Source organism: Lutra lutra, chromosome 5, assembly GCF_902655055.1.
Source record: "Lutra lutra chromosome 5, mLutLut1.2, whole genome shotgun sequence".
NCBI classification, from domain to species: Eukaryota; Metazoa; Chordata; class Mammalia; order Carnivora; family Mustelidae; genus Lutra; species Lutra lutra.
This window is the reverse complement of record NC_062282.1, coordinates 126,905,465-126,922,984: the sequence shown is the minus strand read 5'-3', so window position 1 is coordinate 126,922,984 and position 17,520 is coordinate 126,905,465. Positions and strand designations below refer to the sequence as shown.

General features: G+C 39.2%; 1 pseudogene; it reads right to left on the bottom strand.

Annotated features, from left to right (window-relative positions):
• Positions 1 to 411: 411 nt before the first annotated feature.
• On the bottom strand, positions 412 to 17,042 carry LOC125101201 (tubulin alpha-8 chain-like; annotated as a pseudogene).
• Positions 17,043 to 17,520: the final 478 nt, after the last annotated feature.

The following is a 17,520-nucleotide window of genomic DNA, read 5'->3' as shown; positions in this document are numbered from 1 at the left end:
CTGAGCCACCCAGGCGCCCCAGTACCTACAGTTCTTAATGAAAACATTACTTACGTTCAATCTTAAAATCTCATTGGTAGCCTTTTGCACAGACATTTTGTTTGGATCCCTACGTTAAGCCTTGAAAAAGAAGTAATTATTCTCCTCTGCTTATATTTGACTATACAGAAAGTTTTAACAGTGTTTTGTTCACATGTCTAAAAAGGGCTGGGCCACTTCCAGTGGAAGTTTCTAACCAGTATAAGTAGTAATTAAAAAAAGAAATTAAGCATTTAAAAAGCAAACTTATTTCAAACTTTTATTTTCTACAAGTGCATTTATTATTCAGTGGGAAATGCTAGCCTTGTGCGGTGTTAACAATTAATGTTAAGCAGGCAAAGATCAATTCAGTGCCATCAAATTAAAAAGTACCTAAACTGGTAGCTTGCCCTGAGTGTGAGGCCCAGGCAAAATGACTCTTCTGCTTCCTCTAATCAATCCTTCAATGTTCTCCTCACCGCCTTTCTTCCTTATGCCCATTAATGCTACTTCCTTTGTGCACCCACCCACAACTTTTTTAGAAGTGGCACTGGGCCCAGGGGACTTGCCGTATCTGACCACCTCACTGTTCAGACTTTGAAGGTCCTGTAAGGAGCACATAGGAGAGCCAGTTCCTTGGCCTGGTGGGCAGCTGGAGGAGACCAGATAGCCAATGACAACTTCCTTCTTCTCCCCTCTATCCCAATGAAGCGTCTGTTCTGAAAGTCTCAGGAATTGAAGTGGAGAATCAGGAGAAACTAAAGGAAAGGAGGTCTGACTTTAATCCTTCCCCTGTACCACTTTCATATAGTGAAGGAGAGAAAAAGATGTGATGGAATGGTTTTCTTTCTCTAATACCATATTTTTCTATTGCATCATAATATAAAATCTATAGTCTCTGAGCTTCTGAGCAGTGTTTTGTTCTGGGTTTTGTTCTATTTATTTAGAATTTCATCCTTACAAATATATATATATATATATATATAAAATTCATTTTTTTCAATTTTATGTGGTAAACAGTGATAAAATGATAGTAGTGATGGTTTATGTGACTTGGTCATAGCTAGAAGTAAATCAGTGGCAAATCTGCCTAGGCTTTCAGAATAATACTTAGAGTCAGACCTCTGTTAAGCCATACCCAACTATGTTTAATAATCACTAATTTTACCTGAGGTAATTAATACAGTTTGAAGAGGTAATGGCTTCTATTTATGTAATGTAACAAAACAAAACAAAATAAAACCTAAAGTGCAGAAAAAATATATATTAAAAACTCATAATTTTAAAAAAAAATTAAAAAGAATAAAAACTCTCAGGTCATGATCCCAGCATCCCGGGATCTAGCTCTGCATTAAGCCCACACACTGGGCTCTCTGCTCAGCAGGGAGCCTCCTTCTCCCTCTCCCTCTGCCTGTCACTCCCCCTGTTTGTGCACTCTCTCTCTCTGTCAAATAAATAAAACCTTAAAAAAAAATGTGCAGAGGACTCAATTACACATTTCTCCAAAGAAGATCTACAAATGGCCAGAATGCACAGGAAAATATGCTCAGTATCTCTAGTACTTGGGGAAAAGCAAATCAAAACCACAATGAGATACCACTTCACATCTAGAACGGCTGCACTTATTTTTTAATGGAAAGTAGCAAGTATTGATGAGAATGTAGACAAATTAGAACCCTTGTACATTGCTGATAGGACTGTAAAATGGTTCAGTCAATAAGGGAAAGAGTTCGGTTGTTCTTCAAAGAGATAAAATTACTGTACGTACCAGTAATTTCACTCCTGGGTGTGTACCCAAAGGAACTAAAAGCTGGGACTGGAAGAGATATTTGAACACCAGTGTTTATTGCAGCATTATTCACAATGGCCAAAAGGCAGAAACAGCACAAGTGTCCATCAGCAAGTGAATGGATAAACAAAATGTAGTATATACATACAATGGAATATTATTTAACCATCAAAAGGAATGAAGTTCTGAATAATGCTATGTCATTGACTGTTGAAGGCATTATTCTAAATGAAATAAGCCAACAAAAAGGACAAATATAGTATGATTTCACTTGAAGAAATTTAAGGATAGGCAAATTTATAGAGACAATAGATTAGTAGTTACTAGGGCCAAGGGGAGTAGGAAAGAGAGTTAATGGTTATTGATTACAAAGCTACTGTTTGAAGTGATGAAAACATGTTGGAAATAGACAGTGGTGATGGTTGCACAGCACTGTGAATGCAATTAATGTCAATGAATGGTAGATTTCAAGTGGTTAAAATGGCAACTTATATATTATATATATTTTACTATAATTTACCATAAAGTGAGTAATATAATATGCCAAAAACTGTTATGGTATTCACTTTAACTGGGTAAATTATATGCTGTGTGAATTATATCTCAGTTAAGCTGTTTAAAATTTGTAGACTGCAGCTCAAATTATCCTTAGAGGAAAATTTATGACTTATGTGCTTATATTGGAAAAAAAAGGGTTATAAAGTAATGAGTTAATGTAATTTAATGTGATCTAAACAGAACAAGTGAATAAGCCTAAAGAAAATGGAATGATTGAAATCATGAGAGTAATGGAAATTAATGGAATAGAAAATGAACATATAATGACATGAACTGAGGCAAAATTTAGCAATTCTACTAAGAAAATATAAACCTAGGGAATTTATGAATAAACAATACTGTGAGGTAAAAAGGGTCAGGACCTGATATGAGACATATATTTGAAAGAAGATATTACAACTTTGTTTCAATAAACTTGAAACATTAAAATGGAAATTCTAAAAATAATTTAACTGACAAAGTGATTCAAAAAGAAATAATAAGTCAGATGATTTTACCAAACATAACAAAATTTAAAGAACACATAGTATTACACCTTACACAAACTATTCAGTCTAGAAACAGAATACTCCTTCAGTCTTGACATGAGGATGGCATAATTGTAATAATAAAATCTGAAAAGGACAGAATGAAAAAGGAAAATAACAAGTGATTCTCCCATAAATACAAATATGGCAACTGATAAAACACTGAACTCTACCTCTGAAATTAATAATATACTACATGTTAATTAATTGATTAAATAAAATAAAATTTTAAAAATAAAAATAAATATAAATACAAAGACGTAAAAGAATAAAAAACAAACTGAATACAGTGACCTATAACAATATGCATTATGAGCAGTTGAATAGTAGATCCCAAAAATTAAAGGTTGATTTAGTGTTAGAAAAGCATTTGTATAATTAATGGCTACATTTCTAAGAGACACGGCAAGAAAGAGATGAAACACAAAAAATAGTTATAACTGAAGGAAATTTAAGGAACAGTTTAAAGAAGGATTAATGGAACCAGTAAGGGATAGTTGGACATCCCTTTGATGACCAGTAGGAGCCAGAAACCTCTAGGAATGAAAGGGCAAGAAGAGGAAATGCTTAGTGAGAGATGGAGTTATGGAAGAGGGTTTAACCATTAGTATTTGTAGCCATAGAAGAATGTGTCTACTGCCAGAACCTCTGGTCAGTACTGTGACCAACGAGGGCTCCCTATTTCCTTTCATTTGTCAGCCTCCAGGAAAAGCAAGTGGCAAGGAAGCTTCAGGATGCAAGCAGTAAAAATAAGCCTTGTGGGCAATAGAGCAGTAAATAACAAGGAGTGGATTTGGGGTGTTCACTCTGAGAATAGCCAGCTAAACAAAAAGATCAGAAGTAGAAAGGAAACTTGTATAATCATCTAGTTGGCAAACTTGTGCCAAAGGCTAACTAGATAGTAAATATTTTTAGCTTTGCTGGCCATAAAACTACACATTTTTGCCATTGTAGTGTGAAAGCAGCCATGTGTGCTAAAGAAGTATGTGTGGCTGTTTTCCAATAAAGCTTTATTTTTTAAAAATGTGGGAAGGATTTGGCTTTTGAGGACACTGGTTTTTAGACCCTGGATCTAGTAGATGCAGAAAAAAAAATTTGCTGAATATTAACATCCATTTGAAATTTAAAACAACAAGAGCAACAGGAAACTCTTGGCAAACTCAAAAGAGCATTTCCCTATCCTGATACAGTATATGTTATTAAGAAAAAATCCTATAGTAAGCTTTATACTTAATGAGGAAAACATTGAAAGTATTCTCCTTAAGATCATGAACAAGACAGGTGTCACTGCTATTGTATTAGGTGCTCTAGCCAATATATTAGGGCAAGAAAAAAGAAAAGTCCTAAGGATTACGAGAAAAACTAGTCATTTGCAATAGAAATTATTGTCCATATAAATCAATATGAAAAAGATAACCCAATACAAAAGTGGGCCAAAGTCTTTTTTTTTTTTTAAGATTTTATTTATTTATTTGTCAGAGAGAGAGAGAGAGAGAGAGAGAGCACAGGCAGACAGAGTGGCAGGCAGAGGCAGAGGGAGAAGCAGGCTCCCCACAGAACGAGGAGCCCGATGTGGGACTCGATCCCAGGACGCTGGGATCATGACCTGAGCCGAAGGCAGCGGCTTAACCCACTGAGCCACCCAGGCGAGTACTTCATAGGAGAGAAAAGTGAACATGAATAGCACCTACAAATATCTTTTGTTTGCCCCTACATACCAACTTTACATTCTTCTCCTGTGCTCTGTCCAGGATCCTGGCATTGGCAAAGTTCCCATTCCCTTTGACTTCCAGTTGGATTTAGCCAATGGAGCTTCCTGACAATAGACCAGAAGGAGGGAGGAGAATGAAGTTGAAATATTCTCCTTGATCCTTTCCTCACTCTAGCTATTTCTTTTAACCAAAGTTTCCTGCTTTGTAAGACTATTCTAGGTTTTCAGTAACCTTTTCCTCTTCTTGTCCTTTTGGGTTTAGGGTGGAAACAACACTATTGGGGACAGACTGGGTTCTCCTACACTCCATGTACATCTTTGTACTTAGTTCCTTTGATTATCTAACTTGTCATTTGTTCCCTGTTGGAATCCTGATACAGTCAATCAACATACTAAAAGATGCTCAACCTCATTAATAGCCAGAAAAAAATGCAGATCTAAACCATTATTAAAGACAATTTAAAAACTACCATATTGGGAATAATTAAAAATATCAGCAAGGATGTAGAGCAGATAATACAGTTATACATAGTTGGTGAGTGTATCAACTGATACAACTATTTTGGAAAAATAGTTTAGCTTTATGTAGCAAAGCAAAGCTGAAGATGCAGCAAGCCTATAATGCAGCAATTTTGCACCAGGAGTTATGTTCAAGAATGTTTATAAGAGGATTTTTTTCATAATAACAAAACATTGGAAACACCATAGATTTCCATCAATAGAATTGATAAATTGTGACATATTTGTACAGTAGAATGCTAAATGCAATGAAAATGAGTAGGTTAAAGCTACATAAAAAGAAAACATGGATGAAATCAGAAACATAATAGGGAGCAGAAAAATCAACTTAACAGGAGAAGATGACAAATTCTGAATAGAATGAGAAAAGGAGCCATGTGTATACCTAGTGGAAGAGCATTCCAGAGAGAAGAAATAGCAAGTGAAAAATGTAGTGTTTCTGTGTCTGGCATTTTGAGGAATAAGAAGGGGTCCAGGAGACCTAGAATGGAATAAGGGGGAGTATAGCAGGAGACCACAGAGGCTAGGGGGTGAAATAAATTGTGTCCAGCCATGTAGGTCATTGTATGGACTCTGTTTTTAGTTTAATATGGGAGCTCACTGGAAGTGTTTGAGAAAAGAGACATGATCTGACTTATTATTTTTGTTTTAGATAATCACTCTGCAAACTGGAATAGGAATGGTCAGAGAAAGCGCATTGGCAGACTGGTTATGAGGCTGTTGTGGTAATTCAGGGGAGAGATGATGGCACGGATAGGAGTGGAGGCAGTGAGAAATGGTTAGTATCGGTTATATTTTGAAGGTAAACAGGATTTGCTGACACCAGAGATAGCTTTTTTTTTTTTAAGATTTTATTTATTTATTTGACAGAGAGAAATCACAAGTAGGCAGAGAGGCAGGCAGAGAGAGGAGGAAGCAGGCTCCCCGCTGAGCAGAAAGCCCGATGCGGGGCCCAAACCCAGGACCTGGGATCATGACCTGAGCCGAAGGCAGCGGCTGAACCCACTGAGCCACCCAGGCACCCCCGGAGATAGCTTTTAGAGGAAGAGAGAAATCTATGAGGACTCTAAACTTTTTAGGCTTGCAGGACTGGAAGCACGGAGATGAAGAAGACTAGGAAGAACAGGTTTGGGGAAGAAAAGAGAAGTTCAGTTTGAACGTGTTGAGTTTGAGATGCTTATTATACGTTGAGTAGATCCATTGGGTAGATATTTGGATATGAGTCTGGAGTCCTGTGGATAGGAATTTAGCATTCACTTATGCACAGTTTGGAACTCTCCAGAATGAAACTTTAATTAATATGTGTCCCTTTGGAGAAGCCAAGACATTCTCGTTGCTACAGAGATCTGTACTTGCTATTGACCTGCCACATTTCCTGTTAATCCTTACTGAGGTAGTGATCCAAGACATCTGGTGACTGATTACACATAGTCTGTGGCATTATTTATATTACGTGGCTGATCGAACAGGTGCTCAAGCAAGGTTCCTAGCTTTATGAATGATGGCAGCAGAGCATTTGGCCCCCTTCCGCCTTTTGATGGGTATACCAGATGTGAACACCACATTTAAGGGGCTACAAATAAAGCATGCAAGTTCTCAAGAATCTCATTCTCATCTTCCAATAGAAACCAAATGAGATAGAACATTAGTCTTTGCAGTAACGTATTATTTTGTAATCACATAGCACTTGGTCTTTGCTAAGGAATTTACAATCCAGTGTAATTTACATAGACTATCAATTTCCTATTTTTACCTCAATTTTCAATTTGAAAATTGGAGACAATTTGAAAGTTTTTTTTCCAGAATAAGAATCAGAAATTCTTAGGAATATGTCCTATCCTACCTCACAAACTTGAAGTTATTAGCCTTCAATCCTAAATCTTTTTTTTTTTTTAAGATTTTTTATTTATTTATTTGACAGAGAGAGATCACAAGTAGATGGAGAGGCAGGCAGAGAGAGAGAGAGAGAGAGGGAAGCAGGCTTCTTGCTGAGCAGAGAGCCCGATGTGGGACTCGATCCCAGGACCCTGAGATCATGACCTGAGCCGAAGGCAGCGGCTTAACCCACTGAGCCACCCAGGCGCCCCAGCCTTCAATCCTAAATCTTCCTTTGAATTCCAGTCAGTTCATAATAGAACCTGAAAGTCTTAGCATAGTATATATTTTACTAAGATACCTAAATTGCCAAGATCATTAGGATACAGAGCTTTGCTAAAACAATATGATATTTCAGTTCACTCAAAGAGGAAGCTATGTTTGGCTCCGGTGGTAAAGAATTTTATTCCAACTGTGTTGAAGGACCGGTCATGTATAAGTAGGGAAGACAGAATGGGCACTGAAGGTAGTGAAGGAGTAGAAAGCTGAATGTTTTCTGTTCTCCTCCCACACAGTTCATTTCTTTCCATAGCCAGCTTCACATCTCTCCCCTCTGGGAGACCTTTCAGGTTTTGAATGTCATAGACTTGGGCTCCCTGAGCTGAGGAATCCAAAGTAGGCAGTAGATGTACCTGATAGTGAGATGGAGGGCAGGCGGATACGCAAGAGGACGGCACCAGGTAGAGAAATTGTGCTGTGGGATGCAGACTTCCACACACAACAAAAATGTTCCCATATCTGTAGGCCTTTACCTAGGCAAGGAAAGCAGTGTTGCAGGACACCCTGGGGAAGGGTAGACAGCTGGCCTAAGCAGGACAGTTATAGGGCATTTTCACAAGTGTGAAGCTAGAGGATTCATTAGTGAGGCCCCTGGTAGGGGTAGGAATGATTCATTATTTGAAGGAGATATGACTCAGTTTTGGAAGATACAAAGCGATTTCTAAATGGCCCAACTGACTAGGAGTTTTCAGGCTTTGAGGATGGTCTTTGTTTACCAGTTTTGAATATGATTTTGTGTGTGTGTGTGTGTGTCTGTGTGTGTGTGTCTGTGTGTGTGTGTAAAATTAACATACAATAAAATTCACTCATTTAAAGTGAAAATTCAAGGGCACCTGGGTGGCTCAGTGGGTTGAGCCTCTGCCTTCAGCTCTGGTCATGATCTCAGGGTCCTGGGATCGAGCCCCGCATCGGGCTCTCTGCTCAGCAGGGAGCCTGCCTCCCCCTCTCTCTCCGCCTGCCTCTCTGCCTACTTGTGATTTCTGTCTGTCGAGTAAATAAATAAAATCTTTAAAAAATAATAATAATTTAATACAGGAAATTTAATTGTAAACAACTTGAAACCAGCCACGCTGCCAGCCGCACTCTCGTATTCTTCCACAGAATCCATGCCTACCTCTTCCCCATCTTTCTCCAGAGCTGCCAAGTTCTCCTGGGCCTCAGAGACCTCTCTTTCCTACATGCCTTCCCCCAAGTACAACACATAAATGTTCACTTTGCTTCATGAGATCAAACTTACAGTTCAGGCAGGCCCAGAGCTCAGCCATCGCAATGGTATTGCTCAGTATGCCCACACTCTGTTGCTCTTTGGCCAGGTCTCCCCGGGGGATGGCAATCAGAGGGCTGGTAGTTTATGTCCACTTTAAATCTAGTTGGGCAACATCCACAAACCGGGTGTTGCATTTCATCCTGTTGCTGGTAAAGGCTGTGTTGATGTTGGCTTGTCCCTCCAACACCACATGCCACAAACCATGTACTTGCTGTGGCAAGAGTCATACTTGGCCATTTGACCGGCTGGCTTCAGGCAGGCGTTGGTGATCTTGCTGCTCATCGTAGGCCTTCTTAGCGGAGATGCCTCGGAGTAGGTGGCCCGGGGAAAGTAGATGTGGGGGTATGGGACGAGGTCGGTTGGGAAGTCTGTCAAATTCACATTCAGGGTACTGTCAAATTGCAGAGAGGTGATGATGATAGACACAACCTGCCCAATCAAACGACGGAGATTAGTATGTATGATATTCAGGTTGCCTATGTCATAGAAGGCTTCCTTGGTGACCATGAAGGCACAGCGAGAATGATCTAAGGTCATGTGAATGAACAAGAAGGAATTGTAGGGCTCCACCATGGCTGTGGAAACCTGGAGGACCAGCAAATTTGAGGTTGGGCTTCTTGCCATAGACCACCAAGAACTGATTCATGAGCAGGGGCACAAACCTGGGGCTGGTGCTGTCCCCAAAGCTGTGGAAGATGAGCAAGTCCCACAGCACTGTACAAAGATCTGCCAGTTTTCAGATCCAGTCCAGGTCACGATCATCTAGCCAATAATGTAATGGCCTTTGGCATCATTATCGCCTGTGTCTTCTTTCCCAGGGATCAATGCCAAGCACCCATTTTTTAAACTTTTCTGAACTTAATTTTAATTTTCTCTTATTTCTTAAAATGGCAATGGGTTAACAAAATATGCAAATGATTTTGAGTGCCATTATATATGTGTATTTTTGCTTCCTTAAGTGTTCATGTTAAAAAGAAAAAGTAGCTGAGCAGGGACGCCTGGGTGGCTCAGTTGGTTAAGCAGCTGCCTTCGGCTCAGGTCATGATCCCAGCGTCCTGGGATCAAGTCCCACATCGGGCTCCTTGCTTGGCGGGGAGCCTGCTTCTCCCTCTGCCTCTGCCTGCCATTCTGTCTGCCTATGCTTGCTCTCTCTCCCTCTCTCTCTGACCAAAAAAAGAAAAAAAAAAAAAGTAGCTGAGCAATTTCATGGTTTTCTGCTCTTTGGTTTGGAGAATAGTGACTCCATTGTCACAGATGACATGGATACTGTCAGTATCTATGTGATACCTGATGTTACAGATCTTTTCAAATACCTGGGTGCTTGGTATGATGTGCACATAAAAACTGGGTGACTCGCAGCATTTTAAATTATTCTTGAAGACACAGCCATCATTCACCAAATGGCCCCTCTTCTATGAGTGTACAAATCCATGCAAATTTTTACTGTTTTACCACCAGATGTCAGCCATTCACTACACTGGTAATAACTACCCTGAAGAATGCTTTATAAAAATCTATGTGGCTGTCACCTTCATCTCTCCTTCCCTCTGTCCCTCTTTCACCCCTTCTTGCTCTGACCATGAAGTCAGTTTTTTTGACCACTTCAGAGAAGGAAAGGAGAGGGAATCCCAAAATCCAAAGGTTGGTAGCTGGCTTTCTATCAGTAAGAAAGGTAAGGACCTGAGCAGTTAAGTAGGATGATAGAAGGTATTTGACCATATTTGTGCCATGAGTTTGGGGAATATATCATACTAATTATAAATAAAATGAGGGGATTAATTTATGTTCTTGAACAGATGCTGCCAATGTTTATTGGGGTGAGAGTAAGACTCAGTCATTTACAGAAGAATGCTTGCTAATAAATGAAGAAAAAATAATATAATTAGAAAACCATTATTATTTAAGAACTCCCCCAAAATTATAGATTCAGGAAAACATCACCAATGGATAAAAAAACTATTAGGTAAAAGTTTTGGGGGAATAGATATTCACATGATCTTAAAAATGTTTTCTCTCCTACTTTGTCTCTTAATCTCACAAAACAAACTGAGGGTTGGAGGGGTGGGGGGTTGGTAGGGAGACAGTGGTTGGATTATGGACTTTGGGGAGGGTATGTGCTATGGTGAGTGCTGGGAAGTGTGTAAACCTGACGATTCACAGACCTGTACCCCTGGGGCTAATAATACATTATTTGTTAATAAAAAAATAAAAAATAAATCTCAAAAAAATGTTTTTTTCTCAGAAACACTTTATAAAGAAAAGGTAGAAATGGAACATATATAATGGGAATTTGTTGGACATTTAAAAAAATTTTTATTGTTTTTAAGATTTTAGCTATTTATTAGAGAGAGAGAGAGCACGAATTGCAGGGGGGGTACCAAGGGAGAGGGAGAAGCAGACTCCGCACTGAGCAGGGGGACGGGGGCTGGATGCAGGGCTCAATCCCAGGACCCTGAGATCATGACCTGACTGAGCCATCCAGGTGCCCTGGACATCATTTTACTTAAGTGATCAAATGTAGCATCATCAATAATGGAGCAAACTGACATTGTGTGTCTCTTAATATGAGGCGGTGGGAGGTAGGCATCATCAGAATTATAAATCAATCATGAGAAAAAAAAGATGAAGTTACAGTGGGAGCCCTTGTGCAAAATGACTGGCCTGTACTATTTTTTTTAAGATTTTTATTTATTTATCAGAGAGAGATCACAAGTAGGCAGAGAGGCAGGCAGAGAGAGATGGTGGGGAAGCAGGCTCCCTGCTGTGCAGAGAGCCTGATGCAGGACTTGATCCCAGGACCCTGAGATCATGACCTGAGCCCAAGGCAGAGGCTTAACCCATTGAGCCACCCAGGTGCCCCAGACTGGACTATTAAAAGTGTTGATGTTTTGGAAGAAAAAGAATGGCAAAAGAATTACTTTAAAAAGACAAAAGAGGGGGCGCCTGGGTGGCTCAGTGGGAAGAAGCCTCTGCCTTGGGCTCAGGTCATGATCCCAGGGTCCTGGGATGGAGCCCTGCAGTAGGCTCTCTGCTCAGCGGGGAGCCTGCTTCCCCCCTACCCCCGCCTGCCTCTCTGCCTACTTGTGCTCTCTCTGTCACATAAATAAATAAATAAATAATCAAAAAAAAAAAAAAAAAAAACAAAACAAAGGAGATAAAAGAGTTGTAAGAAACAACTGCATCGTGTGCATATTAATTGGATCCTGGATCAAAAATAGAAAGCTCCAAAGGGAATTTTAGAGATATTGGGGGTTCAAATGTGGACTACATATTAGCCGATATTAAGGAGTCAGTGTTAGATTCTTTTGTGTGACAATGTTCCTGTGGTTATGTAGGAGAATGCCTAATTCTTAGGCGATATGTGTTGAACTATTGAGAATAAATGTTATGATGTCCTCAAATTATTCTCAAATTGTTCAGTAGAGGTAAATTAGTGTGTGCATGCATTGCACACCTGTGAGAAAGAGAAAAACACATATGGCAAAATGTTAATCTCTGGTAAGTATAAGCGAAGGGTATATGGATGGTCAACATGACAGTCTTCAGTATTGCAATGGCTTTGAAATTTTCAGAGGAAGAACCGGGGACAAAAGAACATCATAATTTGTTTGTTTTAGAATGAATAGTATTGACTGAACATCCATGATTTATCTTTTTTTAAGTAAGGCAACTATCTCTTTTATTGATTGGAAGCTACCTGTTTCCATCAACCTTAGATGAGTAGGAATCGTAGTATAAGAGACAGATTTTAGGTCTCAAATCTTTGCTCTTGTTTTCTTTGTATATTTTTGATTGTCACTATTATTGTGACAGATCCAAATTGAACACTTCTTCTTGTACTCAGTATCGTTTGTGGGAATTTGGTACAGACTTAATCACTCAATGTCCCTTTTTAATGTAATAAGTTAAGCACCACACAAATAGGCATTTCAGTAAACCTCTTTATCCAAGAAATAGAACATTAGTGCCTGTCTCCTATTTTTTTCTTACCAGAATCAACATTTATTCAACTGGCAGTAGTATCTGAAGTTTTCTTGGGGAAACAAATTCTCTATAAATCATCAGTGTGGTTACTGTGAGATGTGACTCTGCTCTGGTTCTACATATCACACTTTCCCTGCCTACGGTGATTTGTTCTAAAGTTGCACAGAAATCAAATCAGGCCAGTTAGTCAATGTATTAGAACTCTTTAGAAAAGGAAGGTATCTCCCTCAAAGTTAATGCTGGGAGGATTTAAACTCAGAGTTGCTGGTTGCCACCTTTATTACTTCTGGGTGGAGAGTGTGTATGAAAATGAATCCTTTGTAGGAGAAAGACAAACTGAGGGATGATGGGAGGCAAATTTCTGATAGCATCTTCTGAGTTGCTGAATCTAGCCATGCCTTAGTTTTTCAGCTATGTGAATGAATAAATAATAGTACTATATCTTAATAAATTATTAATTTTTCATTATTTTCATTATCATTATTAATTCTTAATAAGTAAGAATTGTGTGAATTTATGACTAAAGAAGTTTGACTAATAAAATGGTCTGTATTTTATAGGTATATAAGATATAGCTCTAGGTGGGTTCAGAATGGTGTATAGTAAGATCTAGTGCTTGGAATTTTCGAACTTTCTCATCTAACCCGGCGTTCTTTCCAAAGTCAATATTGGCTAAGACTAGGCTGCACTATTGAATGGAACTACCTCCTTATCTGGAAGTTAGTCATAAGAACCAGTGCATTTGTGCTGTTCTATCCATTTGCATGCTTACTTCAGCTCCTGGACAATATATATTTTTAAAGACATTGAGAGTGATGTTAGTATAATAGAGGAAATAGATGAAGCATTCTCAAGTAACTGGTTTGTTCAGGTTAGGTATGTATGAGTGTAGGAGAAAACGCGTTTTTGCTCGAAAATGAAGAGTTCTTTTATTGTCAAACTTGTCTTTATAAACTTGTCTATTTCATATTCTTTCTTCATACGTCCAGACTTGGGCACTCTCTTATCAAGTCGTCATTGGTAAATCCCTGTGATGGTACAGTGTACTCAGTTTTGGTGCACAAAAAATACTTGTTTCTTGTTTTGTACCTTTAGTTTAGAGGTACGATCAACATCTCTGTGCTTTGGTGTTTCAGAAATCGGAAGACTATAAGGAGGAGTCACACTTATCATCATCAGTGTATTCTCTAGATTGAATATATATGCTCCCTTGAATAATGATGCAGGAAAAACACACCAAATGTATCTGGAGAGAGAAAGAGAAAATAAGACTAGCGTGGTGGCCTGTGAAGGACATCACTTGTATTTTTGTCTTTGGGATGACCAGTGTTAAGGGAACGGAAGGGAGAAGTTGCTGGTAGGTAAGTTCTGGCTGTGAAGATAAATTGCCTGTGGTTTCTGTGATGTGGGTTTGAGGAAGTAGGGTCAATGACTTCTAGGCCTCTCTCTCTCTGGAGACCGTATATTTGAGAACATGGCTTTGTATGCCTAATAATTGTTTTAAGGCTTGGCTACTCTCTGTGGGACTGTATTTCTTGGAGATGGTCCATAGAACACCTGGGTCCAAATCACCAGGGATGCTTCTTAAAAAAATGCAGAGATCTGGGCCCCACCCAGCATAGTGAATCAGAAACTCAGGGTACGGGATCAAGAGTCAGTCCTCTTGAAATAAGTACCCACAGCTGATACTTATATTCACTGAAATCTGAGAAGTATGCTATGGGCATCATCAACTTTGACTTACACCAACTTTGAGCTATTAGGTAGATGACAGTCTGGGGAAAAAGCCCTAAAACCAAGTCTTTGGCTTCCCTTGTCATTCAGTTACTTCAATATTCAATTTATATAACATTTGAGTGAGAATGTAAAGATGCATGGGAATTTTGAGAAAGAATATGCTGATTTGATAAACTAAGAAGAAAGCTTAGAACAAAAGATTTTATGCATATGATAATTCAGGCCAATTCAGTGAATGACAGAGCTATTCTTTTTCCTTCCCCAAGTAATACTCTCTGGATAATTTAATGTAAAAAAATCAAAGCCCAGCTGTTTCTCTTTGCCTTTTCAATAAGTCAATTATGCCTATTTTATTTATCCAATTTAAAACACTGAACAATTAAGGCAGTCAGATCTTGGTACTAATGGTCAAAATTAAAATACTCCAGACCCCATCTTCTCTCGCCAAACATTTGTAAACCATAATGTATGTGAAAATATAGATATTGACTCATAGTAACTGGCACAGTGGAACAGCTGTTCTCAAAGACAGCAGTTTTCAGTGCAGGATGCACATTAGAATTACCTAGAGAAATTAAAAAGCATGACCTATACCAAGATACTCCTCTAAGTCAACTAAATCAGGATCTCTGGAAGGAGTGGTCCCTGCCTTTTTTACTTCTTAAATTCCCAGGTGATTCTACAGTAAAGCCAGGGATGGGATCCACTTCTTTAGGTGCTTCCTAAGCAGGGCAATCTCTGAGGGTCTCAATAAATGAAATTCAGCTAAGAGCAATAATCAGTGGAGAGACTGTTTGAAGGCAATGGAGTTCATTCATTTCTAGTCTACCGTCTTCTGTCAAGCCAGGTTAGTAGAATAAGGGTAGTGTACTAGGACAGGATTGTAACACCCCAGATTTTCTTTTCCCGATTTCTTTTTTATCATGCCATTTGCTTATTTTAGGCATAAAATTCTGCATGCTATAGTAAGGCGGCTATAGAACAGGGCTGCAAAAGGTATTTGTCTACTCTATGGATATCCGTGAAGGCCTCAGTGACACATCTTGCTGCTGTCTTTCAGAAGGTACTTGGGAGCAAGTTTTTCTGGTCTTATAATTAGGAACTCTAAATGTTTAATGGGCTCGTGAATTATGTAAGTAATCGAGTTTTATTTAATGAGCTGCTAGAAAGTTTAGAGGCAAATTCTCTCCCTCGAGCAGGTGTAATAGGAATGACTTTTCTATTAACTTTTCCATTTTTATCTTTGTTTTCCCTTTATCTTTCTCACCTCCTTATAATATAACATTTTCATATTTATTTTTATTTTTTTGAATCCATCAAGTCACTGTAAACTGTTTAGGAACATTTGATAACATTCAAAAAAGTAGCTGATGGAGCTGAGGGTCAAATATTGTACCACAAAAGTGCAAGTCAGCTAATTTCCTCCGTGTAAGCAAACTTGAACACCATCAAAGTCAGTGCATAAAACATTTACTTTGGGGTACTGGACTAATTCTCACATTGAAATAAAAAAAATATGTAAGATCCAGTGGACAGGCACATATACATCAGAAGAATTGTTATTCTACATTTACATATTTACTGCTGATGGTATCAAAAGGGAAATAAAGGAGTGGTCAAGGGAGGAAAATGTTATTTCTCATTTGAGAAGGAAGATCATAGGAATACAAAGAAAGGTGAAGTTTCTACTTGGGGAGGATGCCCAAATTAAGCTTGCAAGAGAAGGCAATCATCTTTGGTATCAATGATGAGAGTAAAAAAAATCTGAGTTAGATTTTTAAAAATAACATAACTGGAAGACACTCTAACATAATTTTTTACAAAGCACTCTATAGTGTTTTCATGATTGGTCAATTAAATCTCCACTATGCCACTACTAAGATGCTTGAATTGCATGTAGGCATTTTGAAGAAAGGGTTCTAGAGTCTGATTATTATATGAAGGAAAGTTATCAGCTTCTTACTAAATTGCATTGATGGATTATAATGGAAAAGATGTCATAAAAGTAATTTGTATGGGGGAGGAGCAAGATGGCAGAGGAGTAGGGAATCTAAATTTCTTCGGGTCCCAGGAATTCAGCTAGATAGTTATCAAACCATTTTGAACCTACAAACTCAACAGGAGATCCAAACAAAAGAGCAGCAATTCTAGGAACAGAAAAAAGACCACTTTCTGGACATGCAGAGAAGTGAATCCGAGGTGATATATGGGAAGATAGACCGCAGGGGGAGGGGCCAGCTCCCAGGAAGCAGTGGAGCAGCAGAGAACAAAATCAGAACTTTTAGAAGTCTGCTCCATGGAGGGACGTCACTCCAGAGGCTAAGCGTGGGGTGGAGTCCTCTCAGGGACAGTGTGGTCATAGGACCTGTGGGGTCACAGAAAGACCTGGGATGTCTGAGTGCAGCAGAGCTCCCAGGTATTGGACTGGGGAAGCAGGCTACAGAGAGGAGCCGAAGGGTGGGCTCTCAGCTCGGGGTTACCTTAAACCGTGATCCAGGGCTTAGTCAGGCATACCTCGTGGAGGAGGGACCCCACAACTGGCAGATCCGGGGAGATGCCACCCCCTCTTCCACTGAGAGGAGCAGTGCAGGAGCGTGCTGCAGGAATCTGCTGGGTTTGGAGACTCCAAACAGGGCCATGGGCCAGAGATAGAAATGGTCAGTCACAGGCTGGGCGAGCACCGAGTGCAGCCGGAGACCAGGAGGCGGGAGTGATTGAGCGCTTTTCTCTGGGGTCGCACTGAGGAATGCTACCCGAGGGAGACTGGGAGGCCTCCATTTTCATTCCCTCCTCCAGAACTCTATGGAAAGCATTCAGGGAACAAAAGCTACGGAGAGTGAACCTGAGCAGATTCCTTAGGCTGCCCTGGGCAAAGGCGGTGCAATTCTGCCTCAGGCAAAGACATTTGAGAATCACTGAAACAGGCCCCTCCCCCAGAAGATGCGCAAGAACCTCTGGCCAAGACCAAGTTCACTGGTCAATGAGAATTGCAAAACATCAGAGCTATGGAAACACAGCACATAGAATTCATGGCTTTTCCCCCATGATTCTTTAGTCTTTCAAAGTTAAATTTTTTAGATTTTCTTTTTTTGTTAATCAGTTATCTTTAAAATTTTCCCCTTTACTATTTTAACTTATTTAATTATTTTATCAATAGCTTTTTAAAAATCTTTAAAATTTTTCATTGTTATAGTCATATTTTATCCCTTCATTTTATTTAACCTTATTTTTTATATACATATACGTCTTTCTTTCT